Below are 22,979 nucleotides of genomic sequence, written 5' to 3' on the forward strand. Positions count from 1 at the left end.
TTTTTGGGGGGTCATCAGAGGGAGCTCTTTTAAATTTAGAATTCACTTAGCTTTGAAATTATGCCCTTTAGAAACTCCATCAATTTATTCTATAACATAACTGGGTTCACCAAGTCTGAATTCACACCATTCTTTTTAAACTAATGGTTCTCAGCATATGAGTGATGGGATCAGTAACTTGAAATGCCACAGCCCATAGCATCACTTTTCTTGAGCAGACAGAGAGATACTGAAGGATTCAAAACCTAAACATTATATCTGAAATGCTTGCTAGTTAAATGTTTTAAAGTGATAATTATGTGAGCTTGCCCCAACCCAAGAATATTCTTGACTTACATTTAATTGTACATGTCCTTTTTATTTTCAAATAGTAACAAATACATATGTTTATTTTGTACCTGCTGTTATAGGTTTTGCCTGGCATTCTGCAGAAGCATTGCTGTATTTTACCAGACAGGAATACAGGTAACCATTACATTTTTCTGTTTTGTTAATATGTATATTACAATCGTACAGGGATCAGAAGAGATCCCCCATTGCTCTCCATGAGGGACTTCAAAATTACAGAAGCAGTAAGAAATGAGTTACTTAATACAATCTGATCCTTGAATTTAAATTAGCTGTCTTCAGTAAAAGAAACTTGTTTGCAAACTCTGTGCCATTTCGTAGGAGATTACTTTCAAGGTCTTGCTATTTGAAGTTGCATGTATACATTTCTGAACTATATAAGTTTACATTTAACCATATTTTTAGTAATGAAATTTAGAATTATATATGCTTTGTAGATCTTGTTCAAGATTACATTGAATGGTTTCTTACTGCTGTGTGCGAGGAGTCATTTGAATTGGCAAAATTTTGACTGTAAAGGTTCAGTTTTGAGACTACTAAATTACTGAAGTTGAAAAGTACTCTAATAATGTAGTTCTTTTCTAGTATGTTATGGACAATTGATATGAAGTAATTGCCTAGACATGTGCCTAAATTTAGTTTGAATCCTGGCATAATATCTAGATCTAAGTAGAATTCTCTAATGTACACATGTCAGGGTTTCCTTTATGACCTGGACCCCCTGAGCAATTCATTAAGGATCTCTTGCCTCCTTAAGAGTCCCACTTTCCTTCTTTTACCTTCCCCTTTCCAATAATGTGGGGTTTAGGATGTAGACATGGGGTGATTGACACTCTAGACACAGGGTTTACTCACAACAGTTTACTGGTAAATTAAAGCAAGAAAAATACAACTAAAGGTATTTGCACAATAGAGCTGAGTGATACAAAAGGCTTTAAGAGAAAATAAAAGTTGCAAAATACAAGTTCCTTTACCTTAGCTGTACTTCTACTTCTCCAGACTGCTGCTTCCTGCTCCCTCTTCAGGCTCTGGTCTCCCCTACTCTATTCTTACTGCTCTTGTCTTTCTGACTCTGTCTTTTTATACCCTCCTCCCTCAAAACCAAAAGTTTCAAACTGGAAGAAATAAAACTTAACTGAGAAAATGAAACTGAAATTTAACAGGGGAAATGAAACGATTCCTCTCAGGGATACCCCTCCCAACAAAATATCTCCAGGCCTCTAGGTCTGACCTTTTTCTTTTCTTTGACTATGTAGGCCTGAAAACTTTACAGCTTCCTACTACTTACTTCCTACTCAAGAGAAGCTATTTTTCTACTCCTGCATTTGAGGCAGGGATGTTAAGCATGGGAGAGGTAGATGGAGTTATGCTCACATATATATCTCTATTTGAGATGCTACTTCCCCTTAGTACACCCAGAAAAAAAATGAGACAAGACCACTCTCTGTGGGCTGGATTGGATGATAATAGAAAGGTGTGATCCAGCCTACTGATTGAGCTGGTGCATCAGCCCTGCCTCTGAACTCTCCTTGCAAGGATGGCACACCTGAATGGGGCCTAGGCATGTCAAATTCTGTTTGCTTAGGCCAATATTGCACAGCAAAGCTTTGGATAAAAATTTGGGAACCAACTGTACAGTTTGACCTGCACCCATAGGGTTTTAAGCGCAGGCTTTGCTGAATCCGCTTATCATGGCAAGTGTGGTGCCATCCTGTGACAAGTGTGACAAACAGCCAATCATGCAGGGCCAAACCGGGAACCGCTGTCCTGCACTGGCCTTTCCTTCTCCACAGCAGGAAGGGTGGGTAGGGAAAGTTGTATGCTGCTGTCTAAAGATGTTTGGGGCTCCTCTGTGCAGCTGTGCCCAAGTGGCCACTCCTCCACCAGCCTTTCTGTCAAGAAAGACCTGCAGGGTGGGGAGGGGGCAGTATTGTTGAACTGGAATTTGAAAGGAGCCTTCCTTCCCAAGAGACAGGATTAATATTTCAAGGGAGCTGGAGGAGGAAGAGAGAGTTCCAAAGCATCAGAAATTAGACTGAAAAAAATGAAGTGGTCATTAAGTTGTTTAATGGTCTAAGAATTAATTCTGATTAGTAATTAATACTTATATAATTTTTATAATTGGACTGTCTGTAAACTATTCATCAGACTCTGTCTCCTCTATGCTCCAGAGCAGCCTTCCCTGACATGGTGCCCTCCAGATGTTTTGGACTTCCCAGTCAGCCCCAACCAGCATGGCTCATGGTCAGAAATCCTGGGAATTGTAGTCAAAACATCTGGATGGTGCCAGGTTAGGGAAAGCGGCTGTGGAGAATAACTACTACCAGCTTCACAGTTGAAGCTGAAAGAAAGGACCCAGGCAGTTGATAGCCACCAGAAGGGGTGCATTTTCAACAAGACTGTTACAGTGTGGTAGAATATGGCCTAGCTGCTCCTGTGCATTAAACTTACCTACCTATCTGAAAGGGACTGCTGGTAAGGGCTCCTGGAATGTATTACCCTTGCAGATATAATCCAAAGCAGCTCTGTGACATTGGAGCCTTTCATGGGAAGGCAGGTTTGTTATGTGGGGCAGCTGTGCTCCCCTAACTTGTATCTGGAATGTCACATGTGCTACATGTCTTTTTGCATATGTAGATATGTACTACGTCATATAGGCTGTGAAATACAGGCTAGATTTCAGGAAGAGCTTAAAAGCAGTCTTAAACAGGAATATTTGTATTCCTGCTTGTGTAGGAAAGTAGTGGTCATGCTAGAGTGAGTATTCTGGATCACTGAAATAGCGTTATATAAAATGTACCATAAAGGGTACTAATAAAGGGTGCTATTGAAGACATTCAGAAACAGGAAGGTTTTGCACCATTTTGTAAAAGCAGCCAAAGGAAGACTTTGGTGAATCTCCTTAGGAAAGGCTTTCTACAGTACTGGTGTCACCATGGGAAATGCTCTGTTCACTTACCAAATAGCAGTAGGGAGAATTTTTGTTTCCAAATTCCATCTAAGATTTCTTTCTTCAGAACTTATGGGAATATATTGTCATGTCTCCTGCAGCGGGATCCCAGCATTACCTGCAGAAGTGTTTAGTTTCAGATTAGCTACTGGTGGGGAGGGAAAGCCCTTGGCAGCCCCTCCTGTGCCCTTCTGGCCTGAGGATGTGGCTCTCCCATCATCCTCAGACTTTGGGGATGACTCCCCTGTAGCCTCTCCTGCTCCACATTTACACAGGAACATGTGACTCCAGAATTAGGCACAGGCCCTATAAGAACTGCAGATAATTCTTCTGGGAGAGAGGCAGAGCCACTTGACAGTGAGGCCCTGAGAGATTCAGATTACTCCAGTTCTTTACTGAGACAACATCTTTCTACTACTGAACTAGCAGAGCACACCGGGAGCTATACCAAGTCCTGATCAGTGCTCACTGGAAAAACTGCCATGACTTTGCAAGTGTGAACTGACTTACCTTGACCTGAATTGTCATTGACCTTGATTTCCCTCAACCTGACTGACTTCAATCTGACCTACTTTAGTGGACCTGACTCAGCTTGCCTCTTCCCTTGTGGGCTCAGATGAAGTGGGATGAATACGGGGAAAGCTGCTCCCTAAAATATGTGGTTCAAGGGTTGCTTAGATCTATAAGAATCACAACCAGCACACTGAATTGAGCCCAAAAGTTAAGAGGCACCCATTGCAGCTATGTGTGTTAGCTTCAATCAAGAGTAACGAACTGCTACCTGCCTGCATCATCTGGCTGCCCATTGCTTATGAGTTATGCTATACCATGACAGATTATTGACTTGGCATGCTATTCTTGATAATTCATAAACAGACTGAGATTATTACTTGCCAGTATGTGCGGTTTATTACATAATTGGGAAGGAAGGATGCAGCAAGCTCTTGAATGCCTAAAATGCCCCCTGGGTTATCAGTTGTAACTTGAAGGTTAACTGAATTGTGGCTTCTTTGCTTTTGTCTGCTGTTGCCCAAAAATTAGGCATCCAGTACCACTTTTGTAAATAAAGAGGCTATTGACCAAGTTCAAATAGAGGGGATGCTTAAATATTTACCTTTCAGTGTTACAGAAACTGTTCATTCAAAATATGAGATATGATTCCCAATCTGTTACATAGCAGATTGGCAGTTGGGATATGGTGGGCAAGAAACAATGGTGAAGGCAATGAGAGCTAGTACAGGGGCAGCAGAGGGCAGTGGGTGGATGCACTCTATCATGTGGAAAGACGGTTGGGTCTGAAAATCCAATAAACTATATTTAGACAAAGCTGGGTTTAACTCAGACTTCATACATAACCTTAGTGAGGTCTTAAAGAATATACCAGGTCCGATATACTTGCAAGGGTGAAATTAAACTGCCAGCACTGCATTGTAATCTCATTTTGCTGCAACCTCCCCACTTTCCAAAAATCTTGTGTGAAATTTTCACACCATGTGTATGCAATACAAAAACCCATAGCTCTTAAATACAGGGTTTAGTGATTTATTAATGTTGCTAAATAGGTAGCCTTGAATGGGTAGCCTTGAAAAGCTGATAGACAGACTTGGAAATGCTGCCACAACTGAGCAGGCATTTAGCAACCCCTCACATATTATGGGGATGCTTCACTATCTGTAGCTGGAACTCCTTAAGAAGATAATACCTCCGGTTGTCCCAGTTCTAATGTAGAGTTATTAATAGGCTGCATTGCATTTCATACCGGTAACTAGATGATGTAAAGTTTTCTTTTCTGCATACCTTTTCTGCAGTGTGTTGCCATTTCAGAGAGAAAATTGTTATAAGCATACTCAAGCTTCAAATAGTTGTTTCAGTAAATTGTGAATTTCAAATAATGGCCCATCATCCTGGTAACTGAGATCTCCAGTAAGCAAAATATGTCGAAAAACATTTTCTGCTGGAGGTAATCTTTATTACAGGAATGTATATCTCACCCTTGAAATAAATTTCCGGGCTTATAATACAAAGTAAAAAGTACCATCAAAACATAAAACACTATAGATTAGTGTTTAAAACCCCTTCCTGCTGTTGTATATGGTGTTTCTAATGTACTTGAGTAACCTGATTACTTATCTTAAACATGTTCTTCATAGGCGTCAAATTTATTACCCCACCTTCACTGTTATTTTAGTCCATGGTTCCAATATCCTAGCCATCACTTGCGTCAAAACTTGATGAGCGTCTCCTCCCTGTTATTTGATGTGTTCATTCTTGGAGACTGCCTCCATTCTGACATTTAGTATTCTGTAGGTTTAAATATCTTGCTCCATATCTGACTGCTATTGGAGGTCCAATTTATCAAGATGTGAGACAGGGACTTCTGTGTAACAGCACCCACTTTGTAGAATTCCCTCCCTTGATTGCCCCAGCTGGCCTCATTTTTGGCATTTAGATGGACTGTTAAGAAGTCTTTGTTCTGTTGTGCCTTCAGGTCCCCTTATTGTTTTATGTAGGGCTGTGCATAGACCCTCCAATCTAACTTGGAAGGTGCTTCAGGGCTTCCGAGGTAGGCCCGATTCAACTCAGGCTGATTCCGGGGGGTCCTGACCCACCTTGGCCTATGAAGCTGTAGCAGGATTTGGACATCCGAATCCTGTTTGGTTCCCCCAGCACACCGCCCAGTCTCCAGCTCCTTACCTGGACCCTTGTTCTGTGTGTCTGGGGGGTGCTGCTAGAGGACCTGCCGGTGCTGCCAGGGAAGCTGCTGCCGGTGGAGCCACTGGGGAAGGTGCTGTTGGCACTGCTGGGAAAACTGCTGCCCATCGCAGCCCACCAACCGCCAACAGGCATGAGGATATGAGTCAGCCTCCAACTGCGCTCTCTCCTTTTTTTTGGAAGGAGGGCAGGGCGCCCGGTTGGAGGCTGACTTCTGCCTCTGCTCAAGTCTTCATGGGCTCCTTGTTTGTGAAGAGCCCATGAAGGCTTGAGTGAGGCCAGCAGCGGCAGCTTGCAATGAGGGCGGGCTGCTGCCACTGCCTCCATTGCTGCTGGGGAGCTGCTGCCACCACCAGCTCCTACGCCCTCTGGACATGTGCCGGCAGCCATCTTGTTCAGGGGAATGGAAGGAGCCATTTTTAAAATGGCTCCCCCCCATTCCCTGGAACAAGATGGCTGCCAACGCGTGTCCAGAGGACCAGGTAATAAGCTGGGGGCTGGGCGTGGTGATGGATGGGCCTCCGGATCACTCCGAAGTGCACTGAACCGCTTCAGAGCAACCTGATTTGCTTCGTGCCCCCTCTGCCTTGACTTGGAGGTGGCCCGAAGCAACCCAAGGCACCCTGCTTTGACTCAGTGTTCAGGCTTCAGGCCAAAACGGTGCACAGCCCTAGTTTTACGCCTCTGATTTATGCTGTGGAGTTTTGTTTTGGTTCTTATTTTATCTTTTTTTTTTTTTTTACTGTCTATTGTAGATTGCCCTAATTTACATTGTGAGCTATCTTCAAGGTATTCAGACTGGAAGTTGGGGTAAAAATGTTTTGCATAAGTAATACATGGAGAGATAACTTAACCAGCCACATAAAATGCTGGGTATGATTTTTCCATAAATGTGTACATAGAAAGACAGGTATTAAGCTTGCCGAAGCATAATGGCATCAGAATGCTTGAGAATATTTGTTAGATAAGATAGTTTCCAAGCACTGTAGGTCCTGCCTTGTTAGCTGTGAAAAACTGGTCTGGCTGGGTAACGTCAGGTTCTTCAGCCATTGTTGCCTAAGTAACCATGATGCTGTGATTAGATGCTGCCATTTCTGACAGAGAAGCATCCTTGAGTTTTGCTCTGTGAGGCTGCAAGAGTGACACCAAGGATGGGGAACCTTTTTTGACCTGAGGGCTAGACTCCATTTCAGAGAGCCTCTCGCGGGTTTGCATTCTAGTGGTGGATGGGGCCAATGGTGGAAGTGGGCAGGGCTGAAAAATCCAACCCGCCGTTCTGTTGTTACTGTTTTTTTATAGTTGGAAGCATGTCTGCTCAGAAGGAAGCATAAGCATCATAAGCATATGCCTCTGCATATCTGCTCACAAAGAAGCAGAGCTGAATCTCATAGTAACCCTGCCCTAGGCCCACCCTCTCTGCCCTGTATGGAAAAGGCCTTCTCTCCGGTCAGATAAGCTGATCAGTACAAGTGCATCGAGAAAAGGAGCCTTTCACAGTGGTAAGCAAGGGAGAACTCTTATCTCTGATCACAGTGGAGGCTGGTGGCTCCGATTTCAGTGGGGCTGTGCATCCATTCTGGGTTTCAGTTAGAACCAGACAGAACTCTAAAGGAGCTATCCAAAATTCAGAACCCTGTCCCCAAAATAGGTTCAACACCTTGGATGGCCCCTTTAGAGTTCTGGCTGGTTCTGACTGAAACCCAGAATGGATGCACAGCCCCACCCAAATTGGAGTAAACAGCCTCCACTGTCTGGTCAGCTGCTTTCTCTCAGTGGCAGAGGGGATGAAGCCAGGCCAAGAAGCTGCCAGGCCAGATGGAGAAGCCCTGTGAGCCTTGTCAGGCCTGTGGTCCAGAGGTTCCACATTCCTGGGTTGCACTGCACCTCCTGGGGGTGGGAGGATCGCATGACTGAATACCCCTATCTCAAAAGCTGCCTGTACATGGAAAACTAGCATAGCTGGGAGAAGGGTTGTAGTGTTTAATTGTCTCCCTGAGATGCTAGTTTTCTGTGTACAGGAAACGAGTTTTGTGACTGAGCATCCAAGAAACGTATCTTCCACCCACATTTTGAAGTGCTACTCTCTCAAGAGGCCTTTCCTCTTGTAATTGGCTTTTTGAAGGTATTTGATTTCATTATTTAAAAAATCCCCAGGCTCCCAACTAATACATAAAGAAGTTTTAAGAAAAGTTTAAGGACAGAGCCAGCATTCATAATTCAGTCATTTCTTTTAGCAATACAGCTCCACTGCAATACAAGTATTTGTGATCTTCAGTGTCTGCCTGCTCAGACCTTACGGAATGTTACTATGAAGAAGCAGAGCTCTCCATTGTATGCTGCAGGCAGCTTTCCGACACTGTTTCTATGGAAATGGGAGTAAGAGACCTGTTGACAGAAATGATGGCATGGCCTCTTAATCTTCTTCTAATCCAGAAAATACCATTCACCAGCCCAGTGATCAGTGGAGAGGATAATAAGAACTATAAAGGACTGGCTAGTTCACATGGATTTACCTTTCTTACCTAGCCTTTCCTGCTGCTGCTGCTGCTGCTGCTGCTGCTGTTGTTGTTGTTGTTGTTGATAATAACAAATATTTCCCTGTTGGTGTACATGGTGCCTTACAGAGGCTCGAAGACAACAACGGAAGGGCCCTTTTCCCTAGGAACTTACAATCTAAAATATACAGTGGGGAAACAACAGGGAACAACGATGTGGATGGTGGTGGTGGGGAAAATGTGGTTGAATGTTATTACATATAAAGCTGGGAATGAGGTTTAAAATGATGAGCCAAAGACAAAGCAGGTTTTGAGGAGGGATGTTATGGAAGGGAGATAGTGAGGTAGGAGAGAGAGAATAAATAGAGCTAAAAGATGTTTGTGTATTTTGACTCTCAGGCAATTTGATTTGGGTGGATAGGTGCTACAGTGAAAGAGTGGTGGGTAGAGGGACTAATTCTAAGTAGCTCTGGTAGGTGCTTTTGATCCAATGAGTTACCATTTGAGAAGGATTTTCTCTTCAGATTTTATTTTGGAGGTGGGGGGTCTTCATAAAGTATGGTTCACATGACTGAAGTATTTAACTTATTTCTAACATTGAGTTTGCCCTGCAAACAACTTCTGTCATCAATATGTTAACCTATATACTAATATAGCACACTCATTCTTTGAGTGTGGATCCTTATGTAGCCAAAATGGCACCAGCCATGTACAAGAGGGAGGGATCAGCAGGCTTGGGAAGGGAGTCTTCCAAGGCCTGCAGAAGTACAACAGATCTTTAGATAAAAACCCAAGGAGGGTTGGAAACCCCCAAAACAAGCCAATGATGACTGAAGATGCTCAGTTGGTACAGAATGTTGATGGAATGGGGAGAAAAACAAAAATGGAGAGTGGGTGAAGAATGGAATAGGGTATCCAGGAAGAGGGCATTGCTGGTTGGAACCCAGCATGCTACACTGCAACATTTTGTTCCAGGTCTTATTTATTGGAGCTCAGGGTGACATATGTGGCATTATCCCATTTTATCATGGGTTAGGCCAGCCTCCCCCAAGCTGGTGATCTCCAGATGTTTTGGACTTCAACTCCCATCAGCTTCAGTCAGCATAGCCAGTAGCTGGGAATGCTGGGAGTTGTGGTTCAAAACATCTGGAGGGCACCAGTTTGGAGAAGGCTGGATGAGGCTGAGTGAGTGTGGTTGAACTTGGGCCAATCATAACACCACAGATTATTCTGTGATCAGAATAATGGGAGCCACTCTTTGTTGAGGTACAAAAGGATCCCACACTGGTGCAGAAAGATTGTGGAGATTTATTTATTTATTTATTATTAAATAATAATAATATTATCGCCACTCTGGGCGATATACAACATACAATAAAAACAGTTTAAAACAATAAAATTCTACAATAAAAACATTTTCTAAAATACCCTAACCCACCCCAAATGCCTGCCTGAACAACCATGTTTTTAATGCATGACTGAAGCTCATTAAAGAGGGGGCATGACGGAGTTCCCTAGGGAGGGAGTTCCACAGAGTGGGGGCCACCACAGAAAAGGCCCTCTCCCTCGTCCCCACCAGTCTAGCTGTCCTGGCTGATGGGACAGAGAGAAGGCCATCCGAGGCTGATCTTGTTAAGTGGCCTGTCTGGTGCTGCTGGAGGCGCTCCTTAAGATAGGCTGGGCCGGAACCATATAGGGTTTTAAAGGTCAAAACCAACACCTTGAATTTGGCCCGGAAAACAACTGGTAACCAGTGCAACTCCTTCAGCACTGGAGTGATGTGATCTCGCCGGCGGCTGCCTTTAATCAGGCGAGCCGCCGCGTTCTGTACCAGCTGCAGTTTCCGAACTGTCTTCAAGGGTAACCCCACGTAGAGCGCATTACAGTAGTCTAAACGAGAGGAGACCAGAGCATGTACTACCGATGGGAGCAGATGGTCGGGAAGGAAGGGGCGCAGCCGCCTTTTCAGATGGAGTTGATACAGCGCTGTCCGGCTCACAGCTGACACCTGAGCCTCCATGGACAGCTGGGAGTCCAAAATGACCCCCAGGCTGTGGACCTGGTCTTTCAAGGGTAGCCGTACCCCATTGAACACCAGGTCAACATCCCCCAGCCTCCTCTTGTCTCCCACCAAAGGTACCTCGGTCTTGTCAGGGTTCAGCTTCAGCCTATTCCTCCCCATCCAGCCACTCACCATCTCCAGACATTTGGACAGGGATTCTACGGCCAGCCTTGGTGAAGATTTAAACGAGAGGTAGAGCTGCGTGTCATCTGCATATTGATGACACTGCACCCCAAACCTCCTGATTATAGCCCCCAGCGGCTTCACATAGATGTTAAATAGCATCAGGGAGAGGATGGAACCCTGTGGCACCCCACAAGTAAGTGGCCACGGGTCCGAAACCTCCTCTCCCAGTGCTACCCTCTGGTACCTGCCAGAGAGGAAGGACTGGAACCACCGCAATACGGTGTCCCCAGTGCCCAACCCCTCCAGGTGGTCCAGGAGGATACCGTGGTCAACGGTATCGAAAGCCGCTGAGAGGTTGAGGAGAACAAGGAAGGAGCATTCACCCCTATCCAGAGCCCTCCTCATATCATCCACCAAGGCGACCAAGGCCATTTCTGTCCCATGCCCAGGCCTGAAGCCCGACTGAAATGGGTCTAGGTAATCAGTTTCTTCCAAGTGTGCCTTCAACTGCACCGCCACCACCCGCTCAATCACCTTGCCCAAAAATGGCAGATTTGAGACTGGGCGAAAGTTGTTCAGAACTTGAGGATCCAAGGAGGGCTTCTTTAAGAGCGGTCTTATCACTGCCTCCTTGAGGGCTGATGGCATCACTCCCTCCTCAAGGGAGGCGTTCACCACCGCCTTGATCCCCTCACCCAGTCTCTCTCTGCAGCTCATAATGAGCCAAGATGGGCAAGGATCAAGTAAGCAGGTGGTCGGCCGTACCGATGAAAGCACCTTGTCCACTTCATCTGGAGAAAGAAGCTGGAACTGATCCCACAAAACCGGTTTGCCACAGGCCGCCTCTTGCTCACTAACTGTATCCACAGCGTGCAGAGTAACACACCTAATCTGATCAATTTTATCTGCAAAGTGCCTTGCCAAGGCCTCACAGGAGGCCTTAGAATGCTCTAGTGGTTCCGGAGCCACAGGACCGACCAGGCTCCGGACCACTTGGAACAGCCTCCTGGGACAGCACTCTGCAGACACGATGGAGGCAGCATAATATTCCTTTTTTGCTGCCTTCACCGCCACGTGATAGGCTGAAGATACAGCTCTAGCCCGTGTCTGATCGTCTTTGGAGCGAGACTTCCGCCACCGGCGTTCTAGCCGTCTCACCTCCTGTTTCAGAACTCGTAACCGCGGATTGAACGATGGTGCAGTCCGAGCCCTGTTCAGGGGGAGAGGGCGTTTCAGAGCCACCTGATCTAATGCCCCAGTGATTGCGGCATTCCAGCCACCCACCAGGGTCTCGACCGAGTGGCTGTTGGCATGCCCCAGAGAATCCCGAAGCGCGTTCAGGAATCCATTTGGATCCATAAGACGCCTGGGGCGGACCATTTTAATGGGTCCTCCACCCCTGCGGAAGGGTTGTGGAACCGAGAAGTCCAATGTCACCAGATAGTGATCTGACCATGACAAGGGGATAGTGGATATACCCCCGACTTCCAGATCACTCCCCACTTCTCCAGAAACAAACACAAGGTCTAGTGCATGACCAGCTACAAGGGTGGGCCCAGTTAGAATATGGTGCAGCTCCCAGGAGGCTTCATGGTCTCCATGAAGTCCCGAGCTGCTCCTGTGAGGATGGCCTCCGAATGTACGTTGAAGTCCCCCAACACCAGTAAGTTAGGGGACTGTACACGCACATCAGAGACCACCTCAAGCACCTCGGCCAGGGAGTCAGTCGTGCAGCGGGGTGGACGGTACACGAGCAGAATCCCCAGACTGCCCTTCGGGCCCAACCTCCAGTACATGCACTCAGCAACCTTGGTCTCCCGGAGAGGGGGTCTGGTGAAGACCAAGGACTCTTGGTAGATAACAGCCACTCCCCCTCCCCGATCCCCAGCCCTCGGCTGCTGTGCATACGAAAATCCAGCTGGACACATGGCTGCAATGATGTATGTGCGTATAACACACACCCATGCTGAAATCCTACAATTTCAGAAATAGGAAATCCTAGAATTTCCATTATTAACTGTTATTAGTTTCAACAACTGGGAAGGGTTTAGGTGAATATACTTGTTGGTTCCTTTGTAATAGTTAATCTAGGGAGTTTGGACACTATTTGTTAAATTGAATTGTGTGCATGTGTGTGTGTAAGTATAAAAATGTATCACAATCACTTTGCCTTATGCTTTCATTCTCTCCTCCAGTGCACAAAGTCTCCACTCCAGGGCATCTCATCTAGCATTCAGAGCCCTCCATGTTACTGACCCTGCCCAACTTGGTATTTGTCCAGGACCTCCCAGAACAGCCATGCTTCACTGGAACTCTGAAAATGTTTGACATTGATTAGTTGTCATATGGGGAAGGTTTTTGAGCATAGGTCTTTCAGCCTTAAGAGCAACTGGTGCCAGACGATGGAATTTATTCAAGGAAGATGTAACATTGTCTCATTTTTTTTTCCTTGGGATCTGAATGTAGAAGGAGTTTCTGACAATGTCTCCCCACAGAAATATCTTAGTGCATCACCAAGCACATTCAATTTTAACCATTGACAAACCAGTAGGAAGTTATGTTAGTGGGGGGTTGTTTCAAGTTTTGCAAGAGAAAAGGATGCCAAGAAGTGTGATACTTCTAGGTATCACTTGGAGAAATCTGTTTATGTCTAATATTTGGTTCTCAGCTTGCATGGCAGACCTCCAGGTGGCTATAAGGGGAAGCTCAAAATGCTCCTTACATCCTGCTTCTCTCCAGTGGTGTGTCTGTGTTTATCTTAGGGTTGGCAGAGAATTCCGCCACGGATCACGGTGAGGCCAAATGCCAGTGCATTCGGCCCCCCGAACTCCATGGCGGAACCGCCTGCCATCCCCCCGCCCCCCGCGGATCCCCCCGGGACAAGACTCACCTGGGGCGGATCTTCCAGGTGGCGGCGGCTCTGGTGGTGGCTCTGGCGGCGGCGGCTGGTCTTCCGACCAGCTGCCGCCGCCACCATTTCCACTCTGGTAAAAAAAAAAAGAAAGAAAAAGAAAGACGTGATAGGCTACATAAAGATTTACGTAGCCTATCATGACTAGGTTAAAAAAAAAAAAAAAACCACGACGTGATAGGCTACGTAAATCTTTATGTAGCCTATCATGGCTGGGTGGGTTTAAAAAAAAAACCCACCACGTACGCAAATGGCGGCGGCTACGGCCGCCGCCATTTGCGTTCCTTATTTTTGCCCTCTTAATCTACGTAAATATTTACGTAGACTATGACGGCGAAAATCAAGGGGAATGCAAATAGCGTAGTGGGCGCTTTTTGTGTCCCTTTTTGATTCCCCGTTTTAGCCTACGTATATCTTTACGTAGGCTAAAACGGGGAATCAAAAAGAGACGCAAATAGCGCCCGCCACGCTATTTGCGTTCCCCTTGATTTTCGCCGTAATTGTCTAGGTAAATATTTACGTAGATTAAGAGGGCAAAAATAAGGAACGCAAATGGCGGCGGCCGTAGCCACCGCCATTTGTGTACGCGGTTTTTTATTTTTATTTTTTACTCAGAGCCCTCCGCGGCTGGAAATCCGGCTGCGGACGGCTCTGGCCTGGCCGGGCCTGGCCTGGCCGGCTGCTCCGCGGAGCTGCCACAGAGCACAGCCGGCCTCGGAGAATTCCAGGGGGGGAGGGACGGAGTGCCTCCCCCCCGGCGAGGATTCCGGGGGGAGGGATGGAACGCCCCTCCCCATCAACATAATCCGCGAACAGGTAAGTGACTTTCGTACATCCCTAGTTTATCTTGACTAGACAAGGAAATGACTGAGGAGTGAATTTATTGGCTTGACAGACAGTTTTGGAATCCGGTAGGCCAACTCCCTGATTTCTAATACTACCAATCAAGCTAATATGTGGAAGGGACATAACATTAATTCACCTCACATTTCCTTGCCTAGGCTTCACAAAAATGTGAGTCATCCCCCAGCATGACAGTTCATTTTTCTGCCATGCCATATTTGTCCTCTGACTTTGGTTGTTGTTGTTGTTGTTGTTCAGTCGTTAAGTCGTGTCCGACTCTTCGTGACCCCATGGACCATAGCACGCCAGGCCTTCCTGTCCTCCGCTCTTTCCCGGAGTGTGCTCAAGATGAATGCTAAATACCAAAATCTGAATTATCTCACCCTGCAGCAGGGGTAGGCAACACTTGGCCTGCTATCCTTTTTTGGAGCCCCCACTATCTCGAAATTGAAGCCACCGGGCCACCAGCGGCCAACCCCCCATAATTTCCCTTTAAAAGAAGGTGTGTGGGGATCATGGAAATGAATGGAAATGGAAAATGCTGGGGGTTTGCACTCCTATAATTTGAGTGTGTGGTGGCAGCAGCAGGGGGCAGGCCCTAGTAGGTTCCAAGGGGTGGAAATTAGCCCCCAGGCCCTCAGAAGCTGCCCACTCCTGCTTTACAGATTTATGCTCTTAGGGCCTTTCCTCCCAACCATCTCAGCTTGTGACAGTTGCAGTTTTCTAGCTGTGAAGCTTGCAGTGAGGAACAAGATTTTGTAGTGGGGGTGGCAGGGTGGATGTGGCATCCAGGATTGTTTCTCCATTTGCCTGCAATACGCTTGAAGTCAGGATAGGCCAGTTGAAACCCATGCCTGCCCTGGGCTGAACTGGTCATGCAAAGAGGCCCCTCAGCCTGCCTATTTAGTATTTTCAGAACTGGGATGATAGGGAGATCTGCTATCAGAACATCACCTCTTCTTCCTTAGAATCTCAAGATTAATGAAGGCAAATTTGCCTTAACTTAAAGAAGATCACTTTCAAAAGACTGAGAAACAGATTAATCAGTGTATCTATGCCTCTGAAGTATTACTGCTTCTTTTTTAAAAAAAGAAAACTAATATACACTGTCAGCAACACAAGTTGCATCAATTAAGGTTTTATAGCCTGCACTGATGCTGATTAACAACAAAGCTAAATGAAGATGGGATACAGCAAGAATGATTGATGTTTTATTTAAAAGCCACAGTTTGTTTGTTTAGCAGTTCAGTTTAATTCGTAAATAGGTACTAAGGCAGTATATAAATCATATTGAAGCATCTACTTTATATGGATGGGCTTTTGACATGCAGTTGTGGGGAACGTAACATTGAAGTGCTTAGCCTAAAACATGATGTGCCAAGTTCAGTAATGGTGTGTGTATTTCTCAGAGAGAGAGAGAGAGAGAGAGAGAGAGAGAGAGATTTAAAGTATGTATAAGCCGCCTTGTAGGGTAACCTGCAGCCTTCAGGTGGCTTACAGTAATCAATATACAATCGAGCTCAAAAACCATAAAACCGCAACACCAAAAATAAACAAATAAGTACTAGCAATGACACTAAAAACACATCTAGCCCAGTAAAAGCATTAAAATCCAACGAGTAATTACAGCTAAAGTATAAATACAGCAATCTGATAAATTCCTGTGTTAAGATTAAGACTGCAGTCCTGTACGCACATACCTGGAAGCAAGCCCCATTGAACTTAATGGGACTTACATCGGAGTAGACATGCATGGGATTGCACTGTAAGAGACTTAAGAGAGGGCAAAAGTTCACCCTTAAAAACTGCAGGCCCTCTGGGACTTCCTTGGTGTCTTTTGGAGGAGCTTTTCTCCTCTCCTTACCTCTAAGGTGTTACAGATAAACTTGATTAAATTCTGTTAAATTTAATACTAAATTCACCTCAGATCAGTAGGGTTACCAAAGTAATAGAAATTACCTCAGTTTTGGGAGCATCTCGGGTTCTCAAGTTTCTCCTTCCCCTGCTCCAATTCACCCTCAAAGAATGAATTGGGTTTATTTTGATCTAAAGGACATGGGCATTAGCATGAAAGAAAAGAAGCCTGCTAGAATATCTCTGGTTCAGGACATGCAGATTTACTTATCCAAGAGGTTAGGTTTATTATGGGGCATAAAGTTGCAAGCAAAAAGCAAAACATTATTTTCTAACTCAGTGTGTTCTCTAAACGACATAGGAGGCAGGTAATGTATGACTTATTGCTGCTGCAGATCCATAGCAATTGTTCCTGCTTTCAAAATAAAAGCCCTATTCTGCAACTGCTAACTCCTAGGCAGGAAGGAGATGCAGCAGCACAGGAGACAACTCCCTTAGATATATATATACTTCTAGGAAAACTCATCTGGGGAATAGCTTGAGGGTTAAAGGCATCCATAAAAATTGAGTAATAGGCCAGTGTGACTGTGATGACTTTTCTACTGAAGGCTGTTACCTGTGAATTATCTTAATAAAGGCAACCTTAAGATGAACCATTCCTGGGGATAGAACATGGAGCAAGGCAAGCCTAGCCTTGTTCTAGAGGTCCTATGAGATGACTCATAGGCTGCTAGGTCTCTTGGGTGTTTGTTTTGAGCTAATGTGCCAAAAAAAAAAAAGCTAATGTGCCACCATTTCTAGAAACGCAGAGTTTCTTGAAGTAACATTGGGACCAACCTGAGATGCGTTCATGACAGAAATTTGCATAAGGATGATTCTTCAGTCTATAGCAGCAGTCTGTACACACTTCTTCTCCAGTACCATTGACTGATTTTTGTTCTGTTTGGAAAATAAAGGGTTGGAATTACAATAGGTGTTCATGGGGTGGGGGAAGATAAATTTTGATTTTCAGGGAGCCTGTGGAACCCCTCAGGTTGCCAACAGTTATGTCTGTGATACCTTGAAGATACATTACTTGCTTTTCATAGAATCGTAGGGTTGGAAGGGGCCTACAAGATCATCGAGTCCAACCCCCTGCTCAGTGCAGGAATCTAAGTCAAAGTTTTCACCTCTCTGACTTCCTGCTTGTACATTTTCCTCTAAATGGGCCTCTGAGCCCACCTAGAGTAGTCATGCTGCTGAGAGTGGGGAGGCCATAGGAAATATTGTATCCCAGGCTCCTTGCCCCTGGTTGCAGGAGTGGCATACAGCCCACCCAAACAGCTGAGCAGGGTCTTTTTGCAGAGGAAGCAGAGGGCAGCAGCATGACTGACTCCACTGATGGCGGAAGAGTTAAAGGATGTGATTTTATTGGCTCCTGGCATTCCCAAGGGGCTTTTGAATTCAGTGGAGTTGCTCACTAAGGCAGGAGAAGCAGATACATTATTTGTCCACAGCTCTGGTAGTGTTTGCTCCTGCGCAAAAGGCATCATCATCTTTAGTTCTTTTCTGATGAGCAATGTGGTGGAGGGAGATGAGGCAGAGGCACAGTAGACACCACCAGCAGGTCCCCCCTCTGGTGCCCCTGCTACTCCTGTGGAGAAGACCCAGAGTTTACATAGCGGAACATTTGGGTCACCTTCCAAGGAACATAGTGTCGTGTTGCTGCAGATCCCAGGAAGGACATGAGCAGGGGGAAGCAACTTGAGAGACACTATACCTGGAAAGACACTACAAGTCTGCTCCAGCACTTGAAGAGACATGCCAGTCAGTCCTCCTGGGGGCAAGGGCAGCAAGAGCAAGACTGTTGTGCAAAGGTGGAGTCAGTGTGTCAGACTCAGCACAAGGCTTCCCCTGATGTAAGCTGATTCCAGAGGGGCAGGGCCACCACTGAAAAGGTCCTTTCCGTTGTACTCACCAGCCCAACTGCCCCTAATGGCAGGCAAGTGAGAAGAGCCTCTGTTGATTACCTCAGAGTATGCGCAGGTTGGTAAGGGAGAAGGCAGTCCTTCTAGGAACTTGGGCCCAATCCATTTAAGGCTTTAGAGGTTAAGACCAGCTCTTTAAATTATGCTCAGAAATGCACTGGCAACCAATGTAGCTGGCACAGTATCAGCGTCACAGGAGGTAGCCATCAATATCCCCACCAATATCTGGGAGGCTGCATTGAAAATATAAAATCAGAACATAAAGGCATGTGGCACAAAGCCTCAGATTTCCAAATCATAACCTTGGGTTCAGTATCCAAGTTGAAGTAGATGTCAGCAGAACTGCATGACTTTATGTTCTAGATGTTATGACAGCAATGACCACTGCACCGAAATCATGCCTTAGAAGCAAGGTGGGCAATTTGTGGACTGCAACTCCCATCAGCTTTAGTCAGCATAGCCAATGGTGATGGGAGTTGTAGTCCAACAGTATCTGGAGGGCCACAGGTTCCTCACTCTTGCCTTAGACTGTCATTTACCGACTTTTGCTCACAATTTACTGCATAATAGCACATTTTTATGGGCCATGGTGGTGATATTATGAAGGTTGTTGTTTAAAACGATCCCTCTTTAGGGCCTGAAATGGCTCTACTTGTGCTCAGAGAACACCATAACAAATTCCAAGCATATTTTTCAAAGATTTCTTCAACTGTGTCTTCAAAGGGAATGGAGATTGATCATTTTCACAATCTGACCCAAAATTCAGTGACAAATGTATCTTTCTTTACCTAAAAGCTCTATTTAATTACAAGAAGAAGAAGAAGAAGAAGAAGAAGAAGAGAAGGCGCATCCAATTATTGGTTAGTAAAGAAAGACTTTTAAGTGGAAAATAGTGTAATTATGATCTCCCCTAAAAAACAATAGGTTATAGCAAAATCAACAGGAAGAGTAGAATAATGCCACCAAATATTCACAGTGCAGTAGGTCGGCTTACAAATCATTCAGGATTGTTCTTCAGGCAGGCTTTTTAAAAAATAGCCCTGTGATGGAAATCAGGGGCCCTTTTAACCATTAGCAGCTTCCAAAAGGATGCTGCTCATGGTTAAAAGCTAGGAAACAAAAGAGTTGGAATAATGGTCACATCTGAAAAGGGACAGTGATAAATTACTCTCCCTGACATCTGAGCTATTTAAAATTCATTATTGTGAAAATGAGGTGGGAATACCTATCTGGGTTTGAGAATTACTCAGGTTACTCCAGAGAAGATAACAGGACCAGGGGCAGGCTAGCTTGACACTTTACTATGACGAAAGTGCATCAGATCGTACTTGGCAGCCATATAAGTCAATTTCAAGACGGCTAAGTGCTTTACCTTAGTAGGCCAGCATGATTTCCACATTGCAGATGAGAGATGGAGGGGCTGAGGCTGAGAGATGGTGGCTTGTCGAAGGCCACTTACTGAGTTCAGGACTGAGGTGAGATTTAAAATCAAGAATTTTCTGGCTCATATTTTTAACTATCATGTTATTGTCATTGTGAATGTGATGGTAAGACATATAGGCTTTGGTGATTGTTACTTGGTAAGAGGTTCCAAGCGAGCTCTCGCCTGTTTCCTAGAACCAACGGAACAGTTACTATTGGTAATCCTTACTAGTGGAAACACTTAACAGATGTAGATACGGAATAAGCAGTATACAATAAAATAATTCTTCAGTTTTCTGCTCAATCTACAGACAGTAAAGGATAACTGAAAACCAAGTTCAGCACATTTATGTCCCCATTATTTTCTGGGGGAGAGAGGGACATACATGCTTAACTCTCCCACTGAAATCAATAGAGTTTTAAATATGCTAGTTTGGGCTATATTTTGTCCTCAGTGTTATCACGTGTCCTTATCTACACACACAGGTACACAAACACTAAGGTTGGGGGGGAAATGTGTATATTAGTAAAAAAATATGTTAAAAATGCATGATATTAGGAAAATGGCTTGCAAAGAATGTGTATCCCAGGCAAAATTGCATACAAAGAGGCACGGGTTAGGAGAAATGGGCGCAAAAATGTGTATGAACTTTCATGCGAACTTTTAAAAAACTATCACAACATTTAGGACGAACTGAACTCAAGACCGGACAAATGGGAAACTGGGAGAAACTGAAATGGACAGATTTGTCTACCCCAAACGTATACTCAAGGAGCATGTGTTGGGATCATTAACTGAGGGCAGGGGCGGCCGTCTGATGACCTCCAGATGTTCTTGACTACAACTCCCATCCCCCTGCCCATTGGCCATGCTGGTTGAGACTGATAGGAATTGCAGTGCAAAACATGTAGAGGGTGCCAAGTTGCCTGCCTAAGATGATGGTGTGCCATGTTAAATTGGAAGGCAGAGGAGGAGGAGGAGGAGGACACGGAGAGATGCCAGAGAGAGATGCGGGCAGCTGAACCAGGGAAGGATCTTCGCGAGAATGGAAAGAGAAGCGCATTGGAGTATTACCCGGATTTTCATGGAATCAGCTTTGGCCTGTTAGGGACACACAAAGCAAGAAAAGCCAAGTGTACCCTACCTTTAAAATACGGTTTTCAGGGGTCACACAGCACTTGAAAGGGACACACTCCAGGTGGGTTGGGGGGCATAGAACTGAACATCATCAGACTGGCGGAGGCTGCTCAACCAATGAGAAAGGCTTGCTTCCTCCCCCCCCCCCCCCAGGCTCCCCCTTGCTGCTACATTATTATGAATGGAGAGCAACTAATTCACAGTTCTGAGGGTCCCCCAGCTACTACCTTATCTCCCCCCCCCTTTTCCCCAGTGTGCATGCTTTTGCCTTGAGAAGTCAAAATCCCTGATTCTGGAGTACAGAATCTGAAGGCTTCCCCTGAAAGTAGCCTGGCCTCTCAGTTTTGCCCCATTGCAGCACTCTGTCAGGGAATTGTTGCTTCCAACCTCCCTTTCTCCTTCTCCCTACTGTCAATGAGATGAGAAGCTCCCGTGACTTGAATGATTGACTTTACATAACAACAGAGAAACTGCATAACATTAAAGAAGCACAGCATTGAGATAGCAATTTCACGGAGAAGCGAAAGAGTGCTTTAGGGCAAGTTACTAAGGGCTTCTTCACACAGAGCTTTTGTCCTGCTATTGAGATTGCTCACTCACGGAAGTTTGCGGGCCCTTTAGATGAACCTCCAGGGCATCTCCTGCGCTAAACGGCCTTTATTCCGTTTTTAAATAGGTAAGAGATAATGAGCTATCAAATTACCCTGGTTGTGTTCCACTTGAGTTCCTTCCATGAAAAGGAAAAAGCAGGAAGAAGAGGAGCAATATTAGTGAAATGTATGGAAGACTCAGAGAAGGGGGAAAGGGGAGGGGGGAAAGGAAACGCATGTAAAGGGCGTCCACTGTGATCCTGCATTTAAAATGGAAGCAGAAAGGACTGTTTTAAATGTGGGATTTTAGGCTGGTGTAAAGATGCTCTAAAGTTAGCCTTTAACCCTTTAACCGCTTAAACACTTTAGCGATTTGCCGTGGTTTCATATGCATTGAGATCTGTTAAATATTCACTGCAGGGGAGTGAGATTTCTGTCTTACTTCTGAGTAAGCCTGCAGAGAAGGGGAATGCATTAGAGTCCCATCCAGCATTGGAATATGTCAAAGATTCACTGTGGGGGAGTGAGATTTATTTCTTACTTATGGGTAAACATGCATAGATTTATTTCTTATTTCTGAGTAAACATGCACAGAAGGGGGGGATATGGGGAAAACTACTTTGACTGGGGAAAGAAGATGGAATAGGGCATCCCACCCCCTTGTGCTGCCAGGTCACAGAGGCATGCCCAGGATTTAATGTGGGGGCTGGGTGAGACATGGCACACGGCACATGGTAGCAAAACCGCCAGGGAGCCGCTTTAAGTAAAAAGGTCAGAGTAAAAGGAGTTTCAGAAAATGCGGCTTTTCAAGAGGGATGTCATCTGTCATGAAGGAATTCAGACTACTGTAACTTCACACTAAATTGCTCATGAAGACAGCCCCCAGGTTAGGAAAAAGGGCCAAAATGTAAATAACACCTTGCCTGAAGTAGCATGTGTGATTGCTTGGGAAGTTAGGGAGGTGAGAGAGAAATGGAGACACAGGGAGAGAGAGAGAAGAGATTCAAGCATACCATGGAGAAGGTGGGATAAGGAAACCCTTCCTTGCGGGGTCTAATGAATTGGGAGATTATGCTTTTCATTGGGGACTGGGGAAGCATGTGTTATTCTTTACAATTTATGATAGCTTAATTACATTAGCCTTTAGAAAATAAACTACAACTTATTATCCATGAACATCCACGGAAAAGACTATATTGGTGGAATGAGGCTACGGCTGAGCTTTCGGTAGTTCCCCTTGAGCCCCGTAGCGCATGGAACTTTTCTGCACCAAAGAGCTTGGATTCCTTTTGAGCCCTCCAAAATGGTATATAAGTAGACTAGGAAAGAAAGGAATAGGGAAGAGCACTCTTTTTCTGCTTGGAAGGCAAAAGATTAGAGCACCAGTTCTAAGGATGCTGAGAGGGAGAGGTTTTTCCAGTGCTCAAAGGGATACAAAAGGCATTAGGTGGTGGCAGTGGGATTTGTGATTCCCATCGTAGGTACCAAGTGTAAAATAGATGCATGGGGGGCAAAGGAGTCATGTGCATTCTTTGGGTGTGAATTCTTAATTGTAATGGGT

General features: G+C 45.2%; 1 protein-coding gene across 1 annotated transcript in view; it reads left to right on the top strand.

The window, feature by feature from the left end:
• Positions 1 to 416: 416 nt before the first annotated feature.
• The window catches only part of DLGAP2 (DLG associated protein 2), a 511,080-nt gene continuing 488,517 nt past the window's right edge, over positions 417 to 22,979 (top strand). Inside the window, exon 1 of the mRNA XM_084826764.1 lies at positions 417 to 465. The gene's annotated coding sequence lies outside the window, so the exon portion shown is untranslated. The remainder of the gene's footprint in view (positions 466 to 22,979) is intronic.

Source organism: Heloderma suspectum, chromosome 1 (assembly GCF_057233095.1).
Source record: "Heloderma suspectum isolate Gila_16-S chromosome 1, 16-S_ref, whole genome shotgun sequence".
Lineage (NCBI taxonomy): Eukaryota > Metazoa > Chordata > Lepidosauria > Squamata > Helodermatidae > Heloderma > Heloderma suspectum.